General features: G+C 45.5%; 2 long non-coding RNA genes across 3 annotated transcripts in view; one reads left to right on the forward strand and one right to left on the reverse strand.

Moving 5' to 3' along the window:
* LOC309366120 overlaps nt 1–26,402 on the reverse strand; it is a 167,425-nt gene that overhangs the window by 68,837 nt on the left and 72,186 nt on the right. The window lies entirely within an intron of this gene.
* Nucleotides 18,703–22,316, forward strand: LOC309366227. Its single transcript, XR_014166594.1, has 2 exons — nt 18,703–21,686; nt 21,845–22,316. It is a non-coding gene; the product is annotated as an uncharacterized lncRNA (long non-coding RNA).

Genomic DNA, 26,402 nt, shown 5'->3' on the forward strand with positions numbered 1-26,402 from the left:
ACTAATCTGTTGAGAGAAAGGGCAGTTGCTTGGCCTGTTATGGTGAGGGTTGAAATGACCTTCTTGGGTGTACCTTGAATTCCTTGGGCTTGTACATTTAGGCTAGAATTCATTGCTTCTTCTGCCCTGATAAGAGAAAGAATAAATAGTGAGTAAATATTTTGTCATTATATTTTCAGTTCTACGTCCATTTTGAAGAAACCATGCTCTTTGCTGCAAGGTTGGGCTTATCTTGGGATAAAGATGAATTGGACGACCACAGAAATAGGTGGACCATTTAAAACAATATTGGTGACAGATTTAAAGAGTGTATTTACCTCTTCCACAAGGACCCAACAGGGAAAGATTTTTTTCACAATCAGTTGTCAAAGCCACTAAGACCGCAATGTGTACCATTATCTCCATTATTGTTTGCAATTGTTATATAACCATTAGCAATTTTGACTTAAAAAAAGGAATTGAAATATCCATGGAATCAAATTTGGCTTGCATGAATTCAAAACTCCACTGTATGAAAATGATATTGCTTTATCAGAACCGGAAACATCCGTTTAAAATACATGGACTTTATTTAACATCTTTGGCTTAGGCCTTGGGCGTGTATCCCTCCCAGCCCCCAGCGAGGAGAACTGGGGCTCCTCATCGTAAATGGGATATGGGGTTGCTCTGCAAGACGTAAATGTAGCAGGCAGCTCACCCCATATCTTTGCACGTGGGGTAGTTCACTGACGACCTTTCAGTGTATGGCCAGTGACACCCATATTACAACCCCTTTGAGAAGGGACCCTGGAATCGCTGCTGAGGTGAGAGGGTGAGTCACCACTTCAGCCCCCCCCCCCCATTTTAGGGAAGAAAAGATTAAAGGATTCCACCCAAGGCCTTAAACTGCCAACGCTGTGACGAATTGCTATGAGGAAGACAAAACCTGCCAATGCAGGAGAATTTTTTTCTGGCTCTTCAACAGCAACCAGTCCAAAGACTTTAGCAGTGCCCGCTAAACAGCAAGAAAAAAGGTTAACCTGTAAATAAGAAACATTAGGGTGGAGTATTTTTTATTATTATTATTATTATTATTATTATTATTATTATTATTATTATTAGCAAAACGGGCCACAACTTTATTGAATACAAAGAGGTTTGGCTTGGGCATGGGGCCAAAAGGGAAGACAGCAGTCATGGTAGTAGTCGACCTACTGACAAAAATGTGCCATTTCATGGCTTGCTCACATGCGGTGACGGCAGAGGAAACGGCCAGATTGTTTGTGGATCACATATTCAGGTTCCATGGGGCTCCCTCGAGGGTCATCTCAGATCGCGGGAAACAATTTACTTCAAGGTTCTGGAGGAAGCTCATGAGCTTGCTGCAGGTCGAGGTGGGGTTCTTGACGGAGAGACACCCGGAAACCAACGGACAAGCGGAACGAGCAAACAGTATACTCCAGCAATATCTACGCTGCTACGTCAGCGAGAGACAGAACGATTGGGTAGAGAAACTAGCGCTGGTTGAATTTGCATACAATAACACTGAACACGTGTCCACGGGAATGAGCCCGTTCATGGCCAATTATGGGTGTTACCCCAGGGCCTTCCCGGGGAGAGGGGAGGAAGGGTGGAGCGTACCTGCAGCAGAGCAGTTTGTGGAAGAAATGGAGGCCTTGCACCAGCAACTCCAGATGAATTTGGAGAGGGCCAAAGAAATTTACAAGAGGCAGGCGGACAAGCACCGTCGGGAGGGGAGACCATACGGGTGGGGGACCGGGTGTGGTTGTCAACCCGAGGGTTACCCTTTAAGGGAGGGTGCAAGAAGTTGCAGCCGAGGCGACTGGGACCTTTTGAGGTAACACAGCAGGTGAACCCCGTGGCATTTAGGCTCAAGCTGCCTGACAGCATGAAGTTACACCCGGTGTTCCATAGGTCACTACTCTCTCCGTACAGGGAGGGGCGGGAATTCCCGGGACGGGAGGGAGAAGTCACCACACACCCGCAAGTAGAGGAGAGAGAACACCACAACCAAGCCACAGAAATACTCGATTCCAGGTGGCGGGGGTGCAAGGTAGAGTACTTGGTCGCTTGGGAGGGAGAACCCCGGTCCAAAGACACGTGGGTTCCCGCGGAGGCAATCAATGACGGGTATCTAGTGGAAGAGTTCCACAGTCGGTTCCCACGCAAACCAAAACCACCAGCGAGATTCTGGGAGGAGCAATTTGGCACCACCGACGACGAGGAGGAGTTTGAGGGTTTTCCTGACTCCGAAGAGGAGGGAGGAGAAGCGTCGGAGAGGGAGGATTCAGACTGGGAGGCCCACCCCGCGGGGAGAGATCAGAGAGGGTGGGAAGCAGGTTTTGAATCCTCTGAGGATGGCGACAGCTCCTTCCGAGGATTTCCCGCATCGTCAGCCGAGGACAGGGACGAAGTTGGATCCAGAGGTCAGGCCGGGAGTGGAAGGGGTTCTGGGGGAGAGATGGATGTCAGGGAACTGCCATCGGAACAAGAGGAGGAGGCGAGGCTCCACGACAATGCTGGAGAGGGGCCAAGTAGGGAGAGAGGCAGGTCTCCTGTTGGGGAAGAAAATCAGCACAACACCAGGGATGGAGGGGGGCCAATGGGGGAAGCCGAGAGCAGGCTCAGAGACTTTTCACTGGACACCAGCGGGGAGAGCACAGGTCCTCCGCTACCCACGCCCTCCCTGCACAGAAGACTTCCGCGCAGGGAGAGTAGGAGGAGACTGGGCGTCAAACAACTTTTATGTTGGAAAAGGTTTAAGAAACGCCCACTGTCGGATTCTGCCAGCAACTGAACAGCCACGAAGTGAGTGGCTGTCCAGCCAGGAAAGGTTTAACCAGGCCACCTAGCCAGGAGTGGCGGCAACTTACGCACGAGCAACCCCATATAACCATTACACCCATCTATTTATAGGGCTCTATACTACACTTAGAACTATTATTTAAACCATGTACATGGTGGCAGAAAGACAGGTTGCGTTATTTCTTGAAAAGACATGGTATGCTTGTAAGAGGAACTAAAATACGGTACATTAACATTGCATCACTCTAAGACTATACTCAGGGTTCACTGGTTTGGAAATAAGGTTCTTAATGTTTTTAAGATTCTTTGTACAGATACAGTTTTTATCCTGTATGGTCAGCACACATTGCTCAAAAGCCTACTCAAAAGCCAGGGATCACGAACCACTTTTGGCCTTTGGGCACATTTGCAAACTGGAGAAACTGTCATGGGACCCAACGCCCACTGCATTGAAGAAAGTGTGTTCACCATAGCAGAGAGCACATGTTGCGGTGGGGGCCAAAAGACCACCCCACTGTTGTTTGGCTAATATTTGGCCAGGAGCTGTGATTGGGCAAAAGTGTGTTGCTGGGGAGTTTGTTATGTTGCAAACCGGTGGGAGAGGACAGAGGGCTTAAATACAGGGCACACAGCCTGGGGCTTTCTCTTGGGCTGTGTGCACCGGATCATCCACCCACCCTCCCTGAAAAGGGGGGTGTTCATTATCCTCTGACCTTGCTATGCCTGTCATGGGGTCGTCTGCTTTGAGGCAGGGGCCTGGTAGGAATTTTGTCCATTCGGCTGATTGGCTGTTGCCATTTGGTTTTTGGCTACTGCGTAGCAAATCGCCACAACTTGTAAGGTTGGTGGTTAGGCATTGGTTAAAATTGGTTGGTGGAGGGGTAAGTGCCTACCCCTCCAATGGTGGTGCTGCATAGGGAAATCCGTTAAAGGAATCCAGGGGCTTGCCATCCTTTCGTCCTTGTCCCTGGCATCGGACTTGGGTCGTGCAAGCCCCCATGCCCAGCTTCATTTCTCCCCAATATTGTTTTCCCTGACTGGCTTCCACTGGAATCCGGAAGTCAGTTCTGTCCCTGGGGCAAGGACAGATAGTCGTAACCAATGTCTAAGCAACCACTCACGTGTGTGTATTTAAATAAAGTTGTGGCCAAATTCATGCCAAAAACCTTAAACAAAAATTGATGTGTGTGGTGTGAGTTATTGGGGTGGCTCGGGGACCTTGACATGCAACAGACTGAAAACAGTTCTACTGGTGACAGAAGCAGGCTCCTTTCAAATGTAATTTAATTGTAAGCAGAGGAAACTGGGTGCCAGGTAAGGCATCTATGTGCAACGTTGTGGCAAGGATTTAAAAATGTTTATTTTTCATGTGGATACATGCCTTCACCTCTGGAAGCTCGGGGAAATATATTCATTGCATCCCAAACAAATCTGGGATGGGGGGCAGAGGCTTCCCCGAAACCGATAATCCTTGGGTAAGAACATCTTTCCTGGGGAATGACAATTCCTTTACACCAAACTTTTCTATTTGCATGTTGAGGTCCCCAGGGCCACCCCAATAACTCACACATCACACCAAAATTTTTGTTTAAGGTTTTTGGCATAATTTTGGCCACAACTTTATTAAAATACAAACAAGTGAGTGCTTGCTTAGGCATTGGTTGTGACTATCTGCCCCCACCGTGGGGGACAGACTGACATTCCGCATGCCTGTGAAAGTCAGAAAAGGGGAATATACTTGGGGGTAGCGACGGAGAAGGGAGCCTGCCCTCAGCCCACCCCAAATGCAGCCAGGAGTTCTTGCAGTGGCCCAAGCCCCCTTGACAGGGTGGACAAGCAATAGTTAGCCCCTTATTCCTTTAACGGAATCCCTCGCAGCAGCAGCATTAGAGGGACAGGCACAGCCAATCCATGCCCCTCAACCAAACAAACCATAAACCAATGCCTAACTGCAACCTTACAAGTTGTGACGATTTGCTATGCAGTAGGCAAAAACCAAATGGTACCAGCCAATCAGCCAAATGGACAAAATTCCTACCGGGCCCCTGCCCCAAGAGCAGATGGCCCCATGACACGCATAGCAAGGTCAAAGTGAACAACCCCAATTCGGGGGGGGGGGGGGCAATCCGTTGCATGGGTGAAAAGAGGAAGCCCTAGCCTCGTGCAAGAAGTTTTAGCATTTCTGGCTGTCAATCAATCAAATAGCAACATTAACTTCTTCCCAACAATAAGGGAAGCCCAATCACATCAGTGGCCAACGGTCAATTAGCCCGCCCCCAACTTTGGAGTGTCCTGGCGACCCCCACCACAACACGTGCTCTCCATGAAGGAGAACACACTTTCTCCAACACCCACTCTCTCTATAAAAAACAATAGAAACATTTCTTTCATTCATTCACTGAAGTTATATTCCACCTTTTCCTACAAGGTAAGCACAACCAGGCATACATGGTTCTTGGAAGGCAAATATAGGTTGGCTCTGTGGTGCCAGCCGGCAACAGAAGAATGCATCTTTCAAGTCCAATACAGTAAAAAATGTTGCTTCTGGTGGGATCAAACTCAGCAAGGTATATGGGTTTGGTACATTTGGGTGCAAGGTCTCGATAGCCTGGTTTACGAGCCTCAAGTCCTGCACTGGCCTGTATTCATCTGTCCCAGGTTTTCAAACAGGCAAAAGGGGTGTGTTCCATTCTGATTGGCAAGGCTTAAGCAGACCATATTTTAATAGGCGGTCCAAATGTTTCTGGATGCCCTCTGCTGCTCGCCGGGGTAAGGGATATTGCTTTACAGATACAGGGGTAGCCATAGGTTTTAGGGTTACTACAATTGGAGCTATATTCTTAGCCATTCCTGGTGGGCTATTTTCGGCCCATACTCCTGGTGGCACCTGTAGAGTTCGGAGGAGCTTGTTTAATTCTGTATTCAATGTGGGTTGGACTTGCAAGGCTGACATTAGGCGCCATGATTGTTCCTTAGGTACTGAGAGGGTAATTATTCCTGCTGCTTTTGATGGCAGTTTCATTTCTGGACCTCGAGGAGTGAAGGTGATTTGGGCCTGTAATTTGGACAGCATATCTCTGCCTAAGAGAGGTATTGGACACTCAGGTATATACAAAAACTGATGGGTTAAACGATGTCCCCCAATCTGGCATTCCAAAGGTTGGAGGAAAGATCTCTTAGCTGACTGTCCAGTGGCACTTTTAATGACTACACTTTTGGATGCCTTTTTCTGCAATAGTTCTGGGAGTACTGAGTATTCAGCCCCAGTATCAATCATAAAGTCTATTAAATGGCTCCCTAATTGAATCGTGACCGTGGGCTCCTGGAAGCCTAACTTTATGGAGTCCGGTCGTTCCTAGTCTTGGGTAAAATCCTCTTCTGCCAGTCCAATGAAATTGTCTCTACTCCGTCCCTGTCCTGGTCTCTGATATCTTCCATCTCGGATCATTCCCCGTCCCCGTCCCTGGTTTCTTGGGCCGGAGCCTGGGCCTGGGCCTGGGCCTGGGCCTGGGCGTACTTCTTCCAACCTCAAGGGTTCAGGACACTCCCGCTTCCAGTGACCCTCCTTCTTGCAATTTGCACATTGATTCCTTCCCAGTGGTGGATTCTTTCCCCGCCCTCTCCCTCCATTTAAGGGGCGGTAGTCTTGCTTCACTGCTGTGGCTAGCATCACCATCTTTTCCTTCTGCCACTTCTTCTTCTCTTGTTTCTCAGCCTCATCCCTATTCCGATAAACTCGGTGTGCAATGGCCATAATTTGGCTCATCAGCATCCCTTCCCATCCTTCTGATTTCTGAATTTTCTTACGAATGTCAGAAGCGCACTGGGCCACAAATGTAGCAGTAATCATTCTGCTGTTTTCAGGGGCTTCAGGGTCAAAAGGAGTCCATATACGATAGGCTTCCTGCAGCCTCTCTAAAAAGTCTCCCGGACTCTCATTTGGTTTCTGTTCTACTTCTGAGACTTTAGACATATTAGTGGGCTTCTGACATGCCCTGCGGATACCTTGCACAAGCGTCTGGCGGTAGGTGGTAAGTCTGGTCAGGTGAATTGCATTGTTTGGATCCCAATTAGGATCTTCCAAGGGAAAGTTGTCTTGGAGATGACGGTCAATATTAAAAATATTTCCCACTCTGGCCTGCTCACGCAAATATATCTGTGCCTTTTCAATTATGTCTCTCCTTTCCTCAGTGGTGAAAAGAGTATTTAGGAGCTGGCGACAATCTGTCCAAGTAGGGCTATGAGTATTTACTATTGAAGTCACCAAGTCCATCATAGCCTGAGGTTTTTCTGCAAAAGATGGGGTGTGTGTTTTCCAATTCATCAGATCTGTAGTCGTGAATGGAATATATTGCAGGGTCAAAGTTCGAGGTGGCCGTGGTCCGGGTTGCCCATTAACCAGCACAGGCTCCTCAAGTGCATCAAATACTCTTCTAAGAGGGGCTACTACGTGACCTTTTTCTTCACTTTGCTCTAGGGGCCTCAAATCATAGGGGATGGTATCTGTCCCAAGGTGTTCTTTTAGCAGCTTTATACACCTGGCTGTATTGCTTGCTGACCGATCAAGGTCTCCCTGTAACTTCTGTAATATTTCTCTGGGACTTGGATGTACAGGGGTTTGGGGTGGGCAATCAGTTGTTCCACTAAAGGAGACTGTAGATGGAGGTCTATTAGGAGTCACAGGTGGAATAACCACTTCTGCTTGGGCTTTATTATAGGACTCCAATGCCTCCTGAAGATATTTATCATAATCTATCAAGGAATCAAGCTCTGTGACTCCACCCCCATTATTCATTCCACTTTCTTGCCTTGGGGTTACAACTGGTGGAGTGTTTGGATTAGGCTCCCTTCGATGTGGAGCATAGGGTGGAGGTGGAAGCACCTCTTCCTCTGGCCCCTCAAAAATGGGTTTGAGTTTATTTGGCAATATTCCTTTCCTAGCTTCGGCTTTTACAGCCAATAATTTGCATCGTTTGACTTTGCATTTCCTTATCCATGGAGGATTTTTATTTAATGTGCTCAGCCAGGAATCTATATATGAAAATTGTTCTGGGCACCCTCCAGTTTCTTTGGCGATATCAGACCAAAGTTTGCTTACTAAATTTATATCAAAGGTTCCCTGAGATGGCCATCCAGTACTTTCTTTTGGCCATTCTAGTTCACATAACGTTCTCAAGCGCTCTGGCGTCATTTTGACTCCATATGCCCCTGAGAAGGCTTTCTTAAAATTATTTAACATACATTCAAGAGGTGTATTTCCCCCCTTTGAACCCCCAACTCCCATTGTATGGCCCTGTGAAGTATCCACTCAGTCACTCACAGACGCGCTTTGTGGGGTTCCTTGCCCAGATGGAGTTGCCTCACTGGGAACCGAAGTACTACCCACTCCACACTCAGGTCAGCTACAGATTGCTCTGTACTTTCTCACACATACAATGCGCTGGATACTTCACCACACTCTACCTCCCAATTTTCCCTTTTCCTCCACCAGACCAACATCTGATGTACCCAACCACCTAGCGTACTCAGTTCCCCCTTACTGAGACGCAGAAGTTTGATCAAGACTTCTCTTCCTCCCAATTAATTGGAGGGCCAAAAATCCCTTTGTGCACTTACCCTTGGTTGGTTCCCTGGTTCCCCCCGGTCCGTCGCCGCCAGTGAGCAGGGTATCAGACAGACGAGACTTCTGCGTTCCCCCTGGAAAAATTTACCAGTGCGCGCTGGGTAAGCAGTTTAGAGATCCTCTCTCTTGTACCCTGCTCAGTAGGGCGAAGGGGCTGCGTTCCAGCAGACCACTTATCCGAGTCACAGGGGCACCATAAAATGTAGCACCTTCTGCTTGTGGTTAACGCTTAGCTGGAATGAAATATTCAACGCAGCAATAGAGAAATTAAAATAATAATTTATTTGTCAGACAAATAAATGAGAGGCTCAGTGGTATATGGTTACCAAGCTCTGGCCTGGCCTCCTGCCATTCTGGCCAGCACTTATATTCCCTTAATCCAGCCCCCTTTGCTCCTCCTGTGGCTGCCTCTGTTCAATCAGCCTGGTTGAAATTCCTATTGGTTGTTTGCTAGAACCAATCACAATAGATACACCCATATCCTCCTGTCCTTATATGGAACACAAAGAGCTATATATTGTTACATCTATAAATGACAAATAAGTAGTAATATATCTTACATGTGTCTCAACAAGGAATCTTAATTACCAGCTCACCTCTTGCCCTCCTTGCCCTATTGCCTTCTAAAACAAATGGTTAATCTTAAATTTTTATCTTCAACAGATGTCAAGGATCTTGAGTTCACATCAACATTGAAAGATCTCCTTCATTGAAGGTTTCTAAACAAATGCCTGACAACTATATATCAGGAGTGCTCGATGGCGTCTCCTGTCTGGCAGGGGGCTGGGCTCATTTGCCCCTCTGGTCTCCTATTGCAATATGACTCTAAGAATCTAGCATTTCTTAAATCCTTTGCATAATTACATTTAAGCCAATATATTTAAGCTAATATATTTCATACATTATCATAGGTAGCCTTTTAAAAGAATTAAACCTTTGTAAAGTAAAAAGGAACTCAGTAAAAAACAGCTTCAAAAGAAGCCTCTTCAGTTTACACCCCTCCTTTCACCCCTCCTTTCCCAGCCAGCTAGATGCTTCTCCCATTAGCTCTTCCCAACATTTATTACCCTTTAACTCTCTCAGTTTAAGAAAGAAACAGCTTTAAAAGATTTCCCAAAAATGCTCTCATTCTTCCAGCCAAGCCAGTTGCCTTTTTCACTGCTCTTGGCCTTTCAACCTTAGGAAGAAGATCTGGCTCATTTTAATGGGAGGCCCATGGTATCATTTTACTATTTGCCCATTCCTAATTGTGTTTTCTCAGCCTTTTTTATCTTCTGTAACATGTAGGATCAGTGTCCTCGCTCTCAGTCTGTAATTTCCTCTTTTACGACTTTGAGAATTGTTTATTCTTCTGCTGTAAATCAGGGGGCCCCTTATCTAGGAGGAATTGCCAAGGCCTTTTAGGCAGCTGGTCTTTTGCCTGGCATGAAACATTTGAAAATCTTTAAGCTCTCTTTTTAAAATATACAGGCCCTGATTGAAATATATATAAGCTTTGATAAAATGCAGGCTTATGATTAGATGCCTCACTTCTCCAACTCACTTAATCCCCACCACAACCCTGTGGAATAAAAAGGGACCCATGGATGGTTAAATCCAGTCAAAGATGACTATGGGGTTGTGGTGCTCATCTTGCTTTCAGACCGAGGGAGCTGGCATTTGTCCACAGACAGCTTTCCAAGTCATGTGGCCAGCATGAATAAACCGCTTCTAACACAACAGAACACTGTGACAGAAACCAGAGCACACAGAAATTCCATTTGCCTTCCTGCTGCAGCGGTACCTATTTATCTACTTGCACTGGTGTGCTTTCAAACTGCTAGGTTGGCAGGAGCTGGGGCAGAGCAAAGGGAGCTCAACCGGTTGCGGGTATTTGAACCGTCAACCTTCTGATTGGCAAGCCCAAGTGGCTCAGTGGTTTAGACCACAGCGCCACTTGCATCCCTTCTGGGGAATAGGTCAGCAAGAGAGGGAACAACTGGCCCAGGCTTCATGGGGCTGGAATGACTCCCTTCTGAGGAAATGTTGCATCCATTTCCAAGTGTAGATTTGTAATGCATAGAAATATGAATAAATGTATTTCTTACTACCATTCCTACAATATTATTCCAACTGTAGGCATCTGCCTGCATTAGGATATGGGCACTGTGAGCACCATCCCACTGACATCCCTGGAACCAGAATTGTGCCTAAAATCTTGGGAGCAGCAGTTAATGTTACTAGTATATGCGGAGCAATTTACTTGTCAGACACCATCCCCATTAGAGCAGTCTCAGAAACCTTGATTGCTCCTTTCAATGAAGTTGTATAAAAACAGCAGGTCAGAAGCAAGTTCTGCCTGGACCAGTTTGCCACCAGCTCTTGAGTGCTTCTCCAGATTAAATCCTGCTCCATTAGCTTCTAAGAAGCACAGGGAGTTGGGTCACTTGTCTGGTTGGTATCCTTATATGTAGAGCTTCTAGGTGGCTCTATCCCTTTGGAGTCATGCACATGAAGAAAAACCTCCCATAGTCTGTTGATTTAGGCATGGCAATCATAACCATGGTTCTTATGGAACCTATTGCCCCCTCAAAGCCACAAGACCAGTTTTCCTAGTGATTGGGGAAAGGTAAAATATGTTTATTCACAGGTGGTGGAGTTTGCTCCTCTGTATAGAACACTACATTTTCCATACAGTGGTACCTCAGGTTAAGTACTTAATTTGTTCTGGAGGTCCGTTCTGGGTTAGCGGAGTCTGTAACCTGAAGCATATGTAACCCGAGGTACCACTGTATATGTTAAAATACAGATATAATTACAGCATGATGGCTTCTAGCTGTGTCCTTCAGTCCTATAGATGGGGGGCAAAGAATGCATCAGAGAGACAACTCCAGCCTTGAAAGAGGGAGACCTAATGTTGGTTTCCTTACCATCACCATCAACACCTTGGGAGCTCCTTAGTTGGTAGGGCCAAAGGGACAGTGGGAAGGATAGTGCCATGCTTCTGGAGGCTCCTGCATTGGGGTGCCCCAGCACACCACACACCAAGCAAGGTCTATGTTGACTGTACATCGATGAATCAGTAAATTTCATAGCTATAGGGGTTGTGACTGAGTAATTTTCACTTAAAAGAAGCAGCAAGAATCATGGATGGAAGATGAACTTGGGTTCCATTCAAAAGCCTTTTATATTTGCCAGCATCTGACCAGCCACTCTTCCCCACTCAGGTGCATAAGGATGGGGATACCAGATGCCTTCCTTCTGGGAGAGGGACTGGGTGGAGTTGCTGTGTGTTGCCTGCTGTTTTGTCACATGGCACGTAAGGATTATTGTGTACAACATGGGTAATTGCAATCATTGAAGCGGAGGATGGCCAACCAAGCCAACTTGTGTGAGAAGGCATGGAACTGATGACCTAACATCTTTCCTGACTCCATCACTTATTGAGAGCTGACTCTCGATGCTGATTAGGGTTATGGACCTCCTTGGCATCCTTATGTGTGTAGGTGATGAAAGGCAACTATGCTGGAACATGCTGGTTCAGTTCAGTGAGGTAACTTGCAGAAATTGAATAAGATACCAAGCTGGCCTCCACTAATGAGGTGGAGTTGTTCTTAAATTGGTGTGTTGCAGATCAAAATTGAGACGTCAGTTAAGCTGGAACACAGGAGTTAATTCCATTGTCCCCTTCTGCCTTACACAAAGGTTAGTGTGGCCATCTGACCCCACCCCCCCAAAAAAAAAACCCTTGTTACTGCACTTGTGAGCTCCACCAGCTCAGAAGCAGGCATAAATGGCTGGAAGTGGGTGGTGGTGGTGGGGAGTTGTGCACTCCCAAGGGATATGTGGAAATTTCAGCTCAGGTGATATTGCTTGGTGTGGTATCAAATTGGAAATTTTATAAGCCAAACTCACATCAAGGAACAGGCATTGAGTAACCTTAGGTAGAACAGCATCTCGTTTCTAGTCTATATACTGTAGTATGCTGATCAAACAGATGTTGGTACAGCAGATTGTTTAAGTCAGATGTGGGAAGGTGATTGGCAGATCACTGTAACCGTGTAGACCTCAGTGTGGAGGAAATTTCCTTTTCGGTCAGTATTGGGCTTAATATGAGAGGTAGAACTTAAAATAGTGCAAAAATTACCATATTAGCTCCTCCTGCTTGCTAAACATTTGGAAAGGATATGAAATGTTGGACTGTAACCAACATATGTGGTAGACTTGTGGAAAAGTGGCTCAGTTCTGGTAGGGAATATTTGCCCAAATAAAACCAATTACTGGACAAAATGTCTTCAAGCATCCAGAGCTGTTTCTCCTCAGTCTTATCATGGAAGACAATATTATCTTACAGGTTAATATTGTGAGCCAAGCTCATGATACTGAGACACTGGAAGGACTGATGGGGTGCTTCCCTGACAAATTGGCACAACAAAGTATTTCAAAATAGCACTTGTGGAAATATTATTTGCACTAGGCTGGACCAAAAAGGCTGTTCAGTAATTGAACGCCATAGCTTTGTTACTCACATGGCTAAAAATGAAAAAAGAGGACTCACCTTCCATTCAATTTTTTTAAAATTAACAGTTTATGTTTCATTATTTATCTGTAGTATGTTGTTATATGTTTAAATAATTTTAACAACTTTTTTAAAAGAACAAAGTCACCATGCAGAGCACTTTGTAAGCCTTGCATAAGTGTTTCAAAGTCCCAGTACTTATCACATGATGTCCTGGTGATGTGAGATGACTGATAGCCTGGGTGGCTGTTCCAACTTTTAAATATAGTTCACAAATGTTAAGAGATATGAAGATCTGGCTCATTGGCCAGATAAAATCCCCCACCCCTGATTATTCACATGCAAGTCTCCAAGTAATGAAAAGATATTATTGTTTTTCAATAATTGGATTATTTCAGATAATAATTGCTGCAAAATAAACATATTTTATCTAGATAGAAGGATATCTAGAATAGATATCTAGCATAGAAGGATATGTTGTGGGCACATCAATTGTTTTGTGTTTTTTGTTCAGGCAAGCATTGACGTTTCCTTGGTGTAATCTAGATAAATGTATTGCAGCAATTATTATCTGAAATAATCCAATTATTGAAAAACAATAATATCTTCATTACTCAGGGACTTGCATGTGAATAAATATGCCTACAGTTGTCATGTAAATTGTGTGATTTTACGAAAGGAAACTAGAAAAAGAATGGCATTAATAATGTAAACCCTTCTAATGTCAGTTGGAGGAGCAATTTCTGGGTGTAAGCTTCCAAACTATAATACCAAAACATAAGACATGGATGTTTAAAATGCATGTATCATTTCTGATACCATTTATTGGAAAAAGAGATTTTTTAAATGATAGTTTGCAACAGTAGAAGTCTGGACCACATGAGCCATTTTCTTTCATCTTCCCCTTACATGGTTCCCTGAAGCAACTACCCATTCTCTTTTGGCAAATATTTTGGATATCATCAATGCAATCCTCCTCAATTGAATCATCTTATATGCTCGGCATAGAAGGATATGGGCACATCAATTGTTTTGTGCTTTTTTTCCAGTGAAGCATTGATGTCTTGGATTAATTTGTTGATAGAAGCATCAATCCCTTCGCCTTGTATGTTCAGGGAAGCATCAGTTAGGAGGCTGCTTCTTGTAAGGAAATCATGTATGACTTGGAGAAATCTTTTAATAATAACAACAGTCCATCGACCTTGTATGCGCACGGTAAAAAGGGCTTTCTGGTCTCCATCAATCCCATAATGTTCTATCTCTATGGAAGAATCACTTATTTGGCCTTCTGTCTTAAGGAAAACTTTGATCTCATGGACTAATCTCCTGAGAGAACGATTGATTCCTTTGGCGTGTATGTTTAGGATAAAACGGATCTCTTTATGCTCATTTCCTTGGTGCTGTTTGTTCAAGGAAGATTTTATCCTTTGGATTAATTTGCTAAGAGAAACATCAACCCCTAGGTTCAGTGAAAGGTCACCTAGAATCCTTTTTTTCCTAAGGAAAGCATTCCTCACTTGGCCTAATCTGCTAATATAAGCATGAGTCTCTTGACCTTCCCTATATAGAGAAGCTTTAATTATTTCGCATTGTCTCTTAAGTATATCCTTAATTTCTTGGACTAATCCTCTGACAGAAGTGTCAGTCCCTTGTACGTTAATGATCAAACTGTCCTCCTGGTCTACTTTGTTGGGGAAACCGCCAATATGTTTGCCTTGTATATCCAGGGAATAAACAGTTATTTCACCTTCTTTGCCAAGTAGAGCATTGATCTCTTGGACAAATCTTTTGAAAGAAGCATGCATCCCTTCAACTTGTATTGTAAGTATAAAATGCACCACTTGGGCCTTTTTCTTGGCTGAACCATTCATCTCTTGGCCTTGTACATTAAGGAGAGAATCAGTTTTTTGGAGTCTACTGTTGAAAGAATGAGTAAAGATTGAGAAATATTGTGTAATTATACTTGCACTTCTAAACACACTAAGACAGAAGTAAGCTCATTCCAACAAGGTGGGACATTCCCTCATAAATAGGAACAGAACAACTATATAAGTAAGTATCCTTCAAAAAAAAACAACAACGTTGAAAACATTAATAATCTAATCTAATTGTGATGCCAGGTAGAAGAGACATTTTGGGGAGCCATTCATTTGAAAAAGAGAAAATATCTTACGATATACTGAAGCAATAGACTCCTGCACCACAATTTTGGCACTGCTCTGGATAATCAACAGCAAAGTCATCAACTGGAAATAAAACAAAAATTGTTGAGTAGAAAGCTGTTTCTTCAATTCTGACACACCTAGCACCAGACATCTTGGCGATTCTTTCCCTTTCTGCCAGGCTACTTCTGGAGATTTTATAATAGTGACTGATTTTATAATAGCAAGTACAGTGGTACCTTGGGTTAAGTACTTAATTCATTCTGGAGGTCCGTTCTTAACCTGAAACTGTTCTTAACCTGAAGCACCACTTTAGCTAATGGGGCCTCCTGCTGCCATCGCACTGCCGGAGCACGGTTTCTGATCTCATCCTGAAGCAAAGTTCTTAACCTGAAGTACTATTTCTGGGTTAGTGGAGTCTGTAATCTGAAGCGTATGTAACCTGAAGCGTCTGTAACCCGAGGTACCACTGTACATGGTGCTTTTGAATGTCTGACAGCTACATTTATTTAGTGCAGATGGGAAAACAGCTACTCTAGAACCTCCTTGTTTGGGGTGAGAATTGATCTAGGATCCTCTGGGCTTTTTGGTCACTCTCTAAACCACAAGTTATCATTGGCATCTGCCGGGTCTTATGTCACCCGTTTAGATCAGGATGTATTCTAAGGACCTCTCCTAACCATATAATACTTTGTAAATTTTGTTGCATAAGTTTACCTTTGCACATATGGACAGGCTCTATACTTAAATTGACACCATCCAACAATACGTGCATATGTAAACAGGCATGCAATATGTGTGGCATTATAATGCACAAAGTGTCCTTGCTACAAATAACATAGCACTTCGTGCACAATCTTGTCATATACTGCAGCAATAAGGGCCTGCCCCACATGATCCCACTTTCTGGTTCTCACATCGTGGGGCTTTACTACAAGCACCCATGCACACTGTGCACCATTCTGGACCATTATAAGAACCGCCATCAACTGGAAATATAAAACTGGCTTCTTACTAAAAGCCATTCTTTCATCCTGGCACAAATGGCACCAGATTCCTTGGCCATTCATTCTATTTCCCCCATGATAGTGTAATCTAAACTAAAGGGGCTTTTTGATACCTTCCAATACTCACTATGCTTAGGATGCTATCCAACTAATGTGTTTCTCCTTGCTCAATGGGACTTTACCCCGCTCCTACCCACGCACATGCCCAAATCTGCTCCAATTCCTATACTTGCCTTCAAATGCTGAGGCAGACCATAGTCACCTGCCTAGTAGCCATTGATAGCCCTCTCCTCCATGAATTTTATCTAATTGTCTTTTAAAAACCATCCACATTTATCCCCTTTACTGCCATCAGTTGGACCGAGTTCCTAAAATTAAGTGCACTGAGTGAAGACCTGCTTTATTTAATCTGTTCTGTTCTATCATCTGTTCCATTCTACTTACATTCCATCATTCTGTCCTTCAGCAACTGATATATAATTTGTAGTTCTGATGTATGACTTACCAGAGGAAATCAGGGGCATCAGTAAAAGGGCAGCTATGAAAGGGCAGCAAACCTGCATGGCTGAAGTTTCTCTAGGATCTCACAGGGTCCTGTGAGACACTGACACCAAACCAGTGCACTATCAAGTCCCAGTTTTCATCTATTTATGTAACTCTATACTGCACTTACACATCTGCGTTAATGTTATTTGCATAGCGATGAAAAGCCTTGTTGCATCATTCCATAAAAAGACACGATGGAGGAACAAAAACATGGTACATTAACATTACTTTAATCTAAGACTATACTCAGGGTTCACTGGTTCGGAAATAAAGTTCGTACTTTTTTGTGTGTGTGTGTGTTTAAGATACAGTTTCCATCTTGAATGGCCAGCAAACATAGTCCATAAGCCTACCTCACAGGTCAGCAATCAGCAACATAATTTGGCACATTTGCAAACACATGCTGCACTGAGCACCAACTGCAAACTATTAAATTGGCTATAAAATAATCTACCTTTCAGTGGAGGGAGGGGAACTGGGAACCAGGTAAAGCATTTGTGCAAAACGGTGAATCTGTGGGGGGTCGAAGATTTTAATAGCAGTGAATTATTTCCCTAGAGAAGTCCAATTACACTGATTTATGCAAACGACAGTAAGTGTTTATAGTTCATGTGGATCCATGCCTTCATCTATGTAAGCCTAGGGAGATATATCCATCAGATCCCAGTCAAAAATTGGGCAAGTAGGAGCACAAGCTCACTGAATACCAGTAATCCATGGGTAAGAATATCTTTCCTGTGGGTTGACATTTCCTTCACACCAGACTCTATTATTATTTTCCTCCAACACCTCTTTTCCTACACAGGACAACAAAGAAATATAATCTATACATTGCATGCATATTACAACTTTTTTTTACAATGTAGGCACAAGGAGGTTCCCTCACACATACCCTCACTTAATCCCCACTACAGCCCTGTGATACAGTAGTATCTTGGGTTACAGATGCTTCAGGTTACAGACGCTTCAGGTTACAGACTCTGCTAACCCAGAAATAGTACCTCGGGTTAAGAACTTTGCTTCAGTATGAGAACAGAAATCGTGCTCTGGCGGCACAGCAGCAGCGGGAGACCCCATTAGCTAAAGTGGTACCTCAGGTTAAGAACAGTTTCCGGTTAAGAACGGACCTCCGGAACAAATTAAGTTCTTAACCCAAGGTACCACTGTATAGGTCAGCATAAATGTTAGGGACTGACCCAAGGTCACTCTGTGAACTTCATGGGCCTGGAATAACTCTCTACTGAGGATATTTCAGGATCACGCACTCTGACATATAACTCTGTCCAAGTATTGCTATATAGTGCTGGTGTAAAAATCAGAGAACCCTCAGTATATATATTTGATTTAGATTATGTTTCAAATACTGTATTAGAAATATAGAATGCATCACTGAATAGTATTTAAGTATGGCTCCAGTGTGCCTACATTTTATAACCCCTGTGCTCTCTAGGCCATAAACAAGAAACCCTATCTAACCCTAAAAGTGGCACAAAGCGTGTTCTCGTTCATGGAGAGCACGTGTTGCGGTGGGGGCCGCCAGGACACTCCAAAGTTGTGGGCGGGCTAACTGATCGTTGGCCACTGATGCGATTGGGGCTTTCCCTGTTGTTGGGAAGAAATTAATGTTGCCATTTATTGATTGACAGCCAGAAATGCTAAAACTCCTTGCACGAGGCCAGGGCTTCCTCTTTTCGCCCGTGCAGCGGATTGATCACGGCGAAGGGAGACGGTTGTATTTTTCTACAAATTACCTTGTGTCTTTGGCCTGCTTTAATTGCGTTAGCTTCTATTTAATTGATATTTTAGTCCTATTAAATTTTCTTTTTTCTGTGTAATATTTTCTTTTACTTTTACTCTGCTTTCCCCTTTGGTCTTTTAATTCCCCCCTACACTCCCCCCCACAGCTTACCTTAATGTTGAAGCCTAGGCCTGGCCTTGGGCGGCCATTTTTAGGCCTTTTTCAGCGGCGCCTGGTGCCTCTGGCCTTGCCAGGCCCTTAGGAGGCCTTGCTGTGAGCTCCCCCCGCCCTATTCCTTAAAGGGTCGGTTTGGGCCTTGGCAGGCCTTCCCTGAGAAGCAGGGCGACCTGGTGTCTGCCAGGGCTGCAGGGAGGCAGGCGTGGCCTAATTGGGGCCTGGGAGCAGGCCCCCTTGTGATCGCCACCTTCCCTGCTTCTTTTTGGCGGGAGCGCCATTTTTGAGGCCTACTTTGCTCTCGTAGGCCATTCTGGGGTACTGCAGCACTTGTTTTTATTGCATTATTTTAGGCTGACATTGCAGCCTGTGTAATTTAATTGTAAAGAAAATATTTTAGAGAAGAGCCATTGTGGCTTAGTGGCTAGAGTGCAGGACTGGGTCCTGGGAGACAGGGTTCATATACCTCACTTAGCCATTGTTATAACAAAACAAACCAAAAAAAATTGGGTTTCTTGAGGGGGTGCTTCCCTGTAAAAGGGCAAGCAGGGGTACCTGGACAGGTGGTGGGCTGCCTCAAGTCTGTTATCTCATTGGAAACATTTATATCTGGCCTAGCAGGTGATCCTAGTGCTTTGCTCAAGAATTCGATAACCTCTGGCAGCAATTTCCGGCCTGAATAGCGTCCCCATGTGGTGCACGAAGCATTGGTTTTACCGGTTCCTCACATTGCTTACTTTTTTGCAGACTGTGGCAGGGTCTTTGCAGATGCCTCCAGAGCTTGTCTCTCCTGCAGAGGATGACTTGCTGATGCCCCAGGTGCCTTCTTCCACAAGGAAGCTCTTCGGAGGCGGCAATCCAGGAGGAGGGCAAAAAGGAGCAGGGATGATGCTTACACTTTCTCGCAGGTATTTCATTCCTGGGCTCTGATGATGATTAAGACGTCACCTTGGACCTCTATGGGGTCAGGGTGAGGCTGTCCCAGGTCTTTAAGGATCATCCTGGTTAGCTCAGCGGGTCAGCACATGGTGCCAGTAATGCCTAGGTTGCAGGATTGGTCCCTGTATGGGACAGCTGCATGCTCCCCCATCGTTCTACCTGGACAGAAGATGGGTTGCAGGGGGCCGGGCAGAGGGCCTTCTTGGTGGTGGCACTTGTCCTGTGGATAGCCCTCCCACCAGATGTCAACTACCAGACATTTAGAAGACATTGGAAGGCAGCCTTATTTAGGAAAGCTTTTAATGTCTGATGCATTACTGTATTTTAATATTTTGTTGGAAGCCACCCAGGGGAAGCCCAGCTAGATGGGCGGGGTATATTAATTATTATTATTATTATTATTATTAGGGAGTGGACTAGAAGATTGTTGGTGTCCCTTCCAACTCTATGATTCTATAAGTAGCAATTCACTATGATGGGAATGTTAGACACAGGGCTGCCATCATCCCCACAGCTTGCTGGGATCGTAGGGATGGGGACGTGTGGACCACTTGCGCAGCTCCACATTTCAAATGGAAATTCCCTGAGCAGTAGAACCTGAAACTGGTGTGCAGGAAGCTGGCCCGGTGGCAGCTTTGTTGTTTAAGGGTTTCTGGATAGCGTCAGCCCTGTAAATTTTACACATCATGGTGGCAGCACAAGGTGCCCCCTGCCCAAGCGGGGGCTGGGAGCTGGCAAGCAATAGCTCCTTATCTCTGGCCCATATTCCCATAAAATTATCTCCCTTGAAAGCCTGGCTAAAAGGTATCTAGATGGGTCAGCAACTTTGTGCTTGTGGGAAGGGTTTTCTCAAGGTTTAGGATTCCTCTGTCTTTTTAGCCAGTGGCTCGGAATACAGCAAATCAAAAGTCAGTTAGAGAGCCACCTAAGGTAGCCAGAAAGAAGGTTAGGAAGCAGCTTGCATTGGAATGTATGGTGGGACCCCTAAGAAAGCCCTATATAATTCCATCTGATCCTTATTTATCGCATCCCAAAGGCACCTCAGTGAATGACGCTATCCTTAAGGAATTGTTTCGCGAAGTTCACGTCTTTGGAGCAGGCGGTTGAGCTTACCACAAAATTGGAAGAGGTGCCTTGTTGGCAATATGCTATATTGAATTGACTGTTAGGCTGCTGCTGGTTCACCCGTGATTTTATGTGGTTGGACTTTAATTGGGATGGGGCTCCTTATATTGATAAGGCGATGCCGATGGGTTGTGCAATAGACTGTGCAGCGCTCGAGTCCTTTAGCGCCTTTCTGGATTGAACAGTGTGAGTCTATACTCATTTAACTGGGGGTACCATTTTTTGGATTATTTTACTGGCTGGTTCATGTGACACCAGCCTCTGTAGGCTTCCTAGACATCCTTTATTCCTCTGAGGAGCTGGGTGTTTCATAGGCAGTAACGTATTTGGGGGTTAGCTGGATACCGTTGCTCAAACATCTGCTTGCCTGCTTGCCTTCAAGGAAGTTATTCTTGTTATACTTCTTCTGAAGCAAGTGTTGCTTTGTCAAATCCTATCATTTGCTAGGTCAGTTACATTTTGCACGTGGGGTGGTTGCTCCAGGCTGCCCCTTCAGTTCCTGCTTGGCCAGGTTGTCTCATGGCCTGGGGTCCCTTCTTCATCATGTACACTGGCCTTGAGCCTGGCAGGGCAAACCAATCATTATTTAGGGATCCAGAGGGATATTGTTGCTCAAACATACTGCTTGCCTATGGAGAAGCTGTCTGCCTGGAAGGAAGTTATTTTGTAATACTTCTTCTGAAGCAAGTGATGCTTCATCAGATCCGATCTTCCTGGGTCATTTAATTAATCTTGCATGCAGATTGGTTGTCCCAGGCTGCCCCTTCAGTTCCCACTTGGCCAGGCTGCCTGCGGCCCGAGGTCCCCTTACCTTCGTGTATGCTTACATGGCAGGATACCTTGAACCTGCACAGCGATTTTCAGCTTCATGCTGATGCTGCTGGATCTTTGGCCTTTGGTTTTTATTTCAGGTGCTGCTGGTGTGCAAAGCCATGGCCTCAAGCCTAGTGTGGTGAGGCTGCATGTGACCTAACTTTGCTTGAGTTTTCCCCATTGTAGTAGCAGTTCACATCTGGACCAGGAGTTCAGTGACTGTCGGATCTGCTTTTGGTCAGATAACCAGGCAGTGGTGAGCATCTTGGCAGAACAGTCCACATGCTCCAGCGGAGTCTCCGCCCCTCCGCTCATGCTTTTGAGCTGCACTGCTTAAGGTTTAATATTGTGCTTGCTGCTCACCTGTTTACGGGATCCTCTAATGATATTGCTGACACTCTATCCCATTTTCAGATGGAGTGCTTCAGATCCTGGGCTCCAGACACTCAGCTATTGCCGGACTTTTCCGGACCACCTGTTGCATTTTGACAACAATTAGTAATTACAGGGAGTAGCAGCTTCCATTCCCCTTCTGCTTTTTAGCTCTTATGAGAAGGCCTGTACTGATTTCTTAGGGTTTAGTTGACAGCCCTTGGCCTTCAGAGGAACTTGCCCCCATACGCTGAGCAGATCCTGCAGGATTTGGCCCACCTGCTACAGATTGGATGTGCTGAAAAAACTATCAGAATTCAGTCCGCTGCAATGTCTGTTATAGTGAAGCTTAATTTTCAGAGACCCTTGAAAAAAGTTTGTCGTGCACAGGGCCTTGAACGGTTGGAATAGGCTCCAACTTCATAGGATGGCACACCTCTTCCAATTGGGCCGAGTGGCCAGGACGCTCAGGATCCAATCGACAGCCATTTCCTTTTTCTGCAAAGCCTTTTTTTAATAAAGACCCTTGCGCCAAATTTGTGGTGTGCAAGGCTGGGGTAGGCTGGGCACTCTATCTCCTGTGGTAAGGAAGCCTATAACTTTTGATTTGCTGACCAGCATGCGCTCAAACTTGAGGAGCATTTGCTGGTTCAAATATGTAGCACGGCTTTTTTCAGCCGCCTTTTCTTTAACCTTTTTGGCGCCCTGAGGGTAGGTGAGGTGGTATTGGAGTTCACCCGCGGCAGAGAGTCAAGGGGACTGCTTTTGCAGGATGTAACTTTATCCCCTTCAGAGGTGGTCCTGTTTATCCGGAATTTGAAGACAGACCAGTTAGGCAGGGGTGCCACTCTTAGGCTGCCTGCCACTGGGAATAAGGGTCCTTGCCCGGTTGAGGATACCTCCAGGTATTTGGATCTCAGGCCACGGGGGGAGGGTCCATTCCTTATTCATGAGGATGGCGCCCCATTGGCTAGGCATCAATTTGCTAAGGTGATGCGGAAAGCGATTGCAGCTTGTGGTGTGAAAGCAGCAGGTTACACCCCTCATTCTTTCCGCAATGGTGCTGCCACTACAGCAGCTCATTGGGGACTGTCTGTAGAAAGAATTAAGAACATGGGCCTTTGGAAGTCCAATGCATTTTGTGGATATGTGCATAGACATCATTGATCACCCATACTTAATTTTGCTTGTCTTCTCTTAGGTGTGGCTGCTGTTCGCATTGTGGGCCACAGCATTGTCTACTGGGCCGGTATCAGATCAAGGGAGTCTGGTCTTGGCCTTCCTCAACACGCGCAAGTGTCTTGGCTGTCCAGGCGTGGAATGCTGTGGGCCGAATTGCTTCCCCTTGTTCGGAAGCATGTGAGGTTGGAGGGGCCCCCTACAGCTATCGTGCTGCAGTTAGGGGGAAATGATCTGCCTGCCATGGACTGTTGTTCTTTACATTTTACAGTTCAAAAGGACCTGGCTGAATTGGCAGAGTTTTTACCGGGTGTGAAAGTTTTTTGGTCCCAGTTGCTGCAGAGGCGCACCTGGCGTGGCAGTCGCTGTCCAGCTGCCACTGAAGGACCCAGAAAGCACGTTAATAAGGTGGCAATTAAAACAGTCATTGCTCATGGTGGTTCCATGAATGCACACCCCAATATCACCTTCAAGGAGGCCGTCCTTTTCAGGGACGATGGTGTGCATCTTTCCCCGTTGGGAAATGACACAAAGTTAAATGCTGTTGTGTTGGGTTTGAAGGTGGGGTTGCAGCTGTGAGTGGCTGGCGGCGACCTTGAGTGCTCAGTGGCAGTTAGGCATTGGTTTATGGTTTGGTTGGTTGAGAGGCATGGATTGGCTGTGCCTGCCCCTCTAATGCTGCTGCTGCAAGGGAATTGGGGGCTAACTATTGCTTGTCCACTCTGTCAAGGGGGCTCGGGCCATAGCAATGAGCTCCTGGTTGCATTTGGGGTGAGGGCAGGTTCCCTGCTCCGCGTAACCCCCAAGTGTATTCCCCCATTCTGACTTTCGCATCGTGCGGAATGTCAGGCTGTCCCCCATGGTGGGGGCAGATAGTCGCAACCAATGCCTAAGCAACCACTCACAAATTTGTATTTTAATAAAGTTGTGGCCAAAATTATGCCAAAAACCTTAAACAAAAATTTTGGTGTGATGTGTGAGTTATTGGGGTGGACCTGGGGACCTCGACACGCAAATGGTCATTAAGGATGTCATTACAGTGGAGTGTAAATCCGATCATCTCTTTGAAGCTTACTGAGACGGCCCAGGGAGAAGTGAGAAAGGGACAGGACTATCAAACACCCTGTTGAAGGCCTGGTTGCTAAGGAAACAGTGATAAAATAGGATAATTGAGACCCACATGTCCTGGGCACTTAGGGGCACCCCAAAGTGATTGCAGGGATGAAGTTACCAGTATGAAGCCATGTGTGTTTCACTTCTCATGACCTGTAACCCTTCTTGATGTATGTAGAAGGATGTTTAGGATATGAATATTGATAGAAGATGATGAGGCGATGGCTGTTAGTTTCAATTCTGTAGTAGCAGGGGACGGGGATTGCCAGGGCCAAAGTATGCATCAGAGAGACAGCTCCAATCTTGGAAGAGATGTTGGTTCCTTACCATCGCCACCAATACCTTGGGAGCTCCTTAGTTGGTTGGCCAAAGGGATGGTGCCAGACTTCAGGAGGCTGTTGACATGGTGGTGATGGGGCTGCAGCATGACACCACACCACACCACAACCAGGCTGGATAGAACTGTATCTCACTGAGAAATTCCACAACTGGGTGGAACAAGAAAATATACTTGCAGAGGAGGAAGCTTGCTTTAGGGAAGGTTGATCCACTCTTGACCAGTGCCTAGTACTCCATCATCTTATTGAAAAGCACTCCTCCCGTAACACAACCTCCCTTTATGCTGCTTTTATCGATTTTGAAGCAGCATTTGACTCCATATCCGGAGCTGCACTGTGGGGAAAACTGAAGGCCACCTCAACAGACCGACGTCTACTTTATTTAATTTGTATGTTACATGAAGGGACCTCACTCAAAGTAAGATGTAGCCCTCGGGGCCATCTCACCAATGCCATTGAAACTGAGAAAAGTGTCAAGCAAGGCTGCATATTGGCTCCATCCTTATTTAATTTCTATATCAACTCCATGGTGGGCCATTTCCAAAACATAAACTTCCGCTCCCCCCCAACTGGCTGGAAGACACATCTCTGTTCTTCTCTATGCAGACGAAGCAGCATTTTTTCAAGAATACCTATTGGCCTCAAAAGAGCTCTGATAGCATTAATACAGTACTGCAAGGGGGTCCAGCTAGAACTTAATTATCAGAAAACTAAAATCATGGCATTTGCCAAAAGTGCCTTTGAGCCGCTCCTGGAGCATAGATGGCCACAAAATTGAGCAGGTCTCCTGCTTCAAATACCTGGGGGTAGTCTTCCATTCTGCTGGTAGTAGGAAAGCCCATGGGGACTATACTGCTGAAAAACAACAACCAAGAGGTAGTCACTATATACCAGCAGCACCCAAATTATTTGAAGCCATGCCAACAGCACAACTTCTCCATGGTGCCCAGCTGGGTCCCTTTTCCAATTTTGCAGTGCTAGAACTTGTGCAATCCAAATTTCCTTCAAGTCCCAAAATGTTTCTCTAATGCTACTCTGAGACATGAGACGGGCTTCATTAAAATGGAGGCTAAAGTGTGGGTGACCATACTTAATTATTGGCTTAAACCATCTTTATTTCCCCATGGCCTTGCCCCACTAATTATGAATGATGATTTTCAATCGACATGCAAACAGGCAGTGGCAACTAAAATCTCATCCCTGGGCTTCTCTCCAGGTCTTCTACTTAGCATGGGATATGATCAAGCCAAAGCAGTCAATAAACAATGTGTAGTGGACACAGAGCGCCAATTGGATCTAGCCAGGACCCCAACTTTTGTAGCCAAGGAATCCACAAGGTACTTTGTCACCCCTATGGCATATCTAACTAAACTCGAAGTCCCTAAACACCGAAGGGCTTTTACCCTGGCTCAATGTCATGCCCTCCCCTCAGCCGTTATTGAAGGTAGATACAGGATGATTGACTACCCAGAGAGACAATGTTCCTGTGACTCGGGACAAATAGAAATGGTAGCGCATGTCCTTCTCCAGTGCCTGTACTACAAAGACATTCGTACTAGCCTGATTTTCCCATTATTTCAAAAGTACCCAGGGCACACAAGGGACATGGGTAGTGCTGTGGGTTAAATCACAGAGCCTAGGACTTGCTGATCAGAAGGTTGGCGGTTCGAATCCCCGCGATGGGGTGAGCTCCCGTTGGTCGGTCCCTGCTCCTGCCAACCTAGCAGTTCAAAAGCACGTCAAAGTGCAAGTAGATAAATAGGTAGTGCTCTGGTGGGAAGGTAAACAGCATTTCTGTGCACTGTTCTGGTTCACCAGAAGCGGCTTAGTCATGCTGACCACATGACCCGGAAGCTGTACGCTGGCTCCCTCGGCCAATAAAGGGAGATGAGCGCCACAACCCCAGAGTCGGCCACAACTGGACCTAATGGTCAGGGGTCCCTTTACCCTTTACCTTTACCCAGGGCAGA

This window comes from Podarcis melisellensis, assembly GCF_964234715.1.
Source record: "Podarcis melisellensis genome assembly, chromosome: 3".
NCBI lineage: Eukaryota > Metazoa > Chordata > Lepidosauria > Squamata > Lacertidae > Podarcis > Podarcis melisellensis.